Below are 1423 nucleotides of genomic sequence, written 5' to 3' on the forward strand. Positions count from 1 at the left end.
GGCACATCTGGACCTGGTTTCCTTTGAACTGCCATTATTTAGACCACCCATACTCATGTTAATTAATGTGACACAACAATAAGAAAATCAATGCAGATGAGTGTATATGCTGGTAAATCATGCTTATGAGCACCTTATAAGTTACTGGCAGTTGCTAACTCACATTTAAAAACTCGATAGGTTTAACTACACGAACACTACAGGAGACAAGTCTGAAACTGCTCAAATGAAAATTACACGCACTGTGGAGAAGAGTGTAATCATAACATAAGAATAGCCTAGAGGCTCAAAGGCTATATTTAATATTAAATGTTTTGATAGAATCAGAAACTTAAATATAGGCTAACTAATTAGTGGTGCTAGATTACAGTTTCTAGATTAAGTCGCTAGTAATTAATTAATGTTAGACCTGTTATTTTCCATCTTTTTAGTCTTAGGTTTGGATCTAGATGTAATAGTAATGACAAAAATTTAGCTTTATACATCTAAACTAGACCTTAGATTTGGGTGCATAGATTGAACGCACCTTGTATTGAATCTACCCAGATCTAGATATAACCCTGCCTCATCAATTCTAGATTTAGATTTATTAGGGCTAACTCTTAGAACACATATTACATCTAGATCTATTAACTTAGTCATTAGATCTGCCCCAGTGCAATGCCTAGTTTAATAGTTAGTATAGGTCTTAGTATGCCTATAATATAGGCTACAATTTGTATGATGATGAACCTAGGGTCTAGAAATAAAGTTATAACTGCAATTAGACCTAAAGTCTAGTACATTAGTTGGTGTAAGACATGACTTAAAATCAGCCAATACAATTACAAACCACTACATTAGGCCTATAATGTTCACCAGATCTAGATCTTGCCTGTTGCTTATTGTTACTTCTCTGTTCGTTTGTTAATTTTCCGTAAACATTCTTTCCGAAGAACTTCAGCGATACAAGTCCTTTCTTAAATAAAACTAGTTTATTCTTTCTCAATACAACTTTACAATACACAGAATTTCCAAAATCACTTTATCTTCAACACACGCTATAATTCACAACGATTCACGCACTTTACTTACGGTCACTACCGCTCACTTGACTCAATTATCTGTCTCTATATCTCTCTTCAATCTGCTATTATATTTCCGTTTTATTTGCAGGGCTTATATACTAAAATAGAGGGCGCCTGGAAAAGACTAGAGTTGCCAGGAATAGTCATGATCCTTCTAGAAACTCATGACGTGTTACCAGAGTCACGTGACTTCCGCTGTCTTAACAATATATATATATTGCCAATCTTGCACACCAGTTAATATGTTACATCAATCTCGTATTTTCTTTTTGTTGAACATACACTTACTTGTACGTTGTACTCTAGGACTTGTATTTGATCGACAGATGAATGATGGAATAATGTAATTTACTTCT

Source organism: Limulus polyphemus, unplaced genomic scaffold (assembly GCF_000517525.1).
Source record: "Limulus polyphemus unplaced genomic scaffold, Limulus_polyphemus-2.1.2 Scaffold1925, whole genome shotgun sequence".
In the NCBI taxonomy this organism is placed as follows: Eukaryota; Metazoa; Arthropoda; class Merostomata; order Xiphosura; family Limulidae; genus Limulus; species Limulus polyphemus.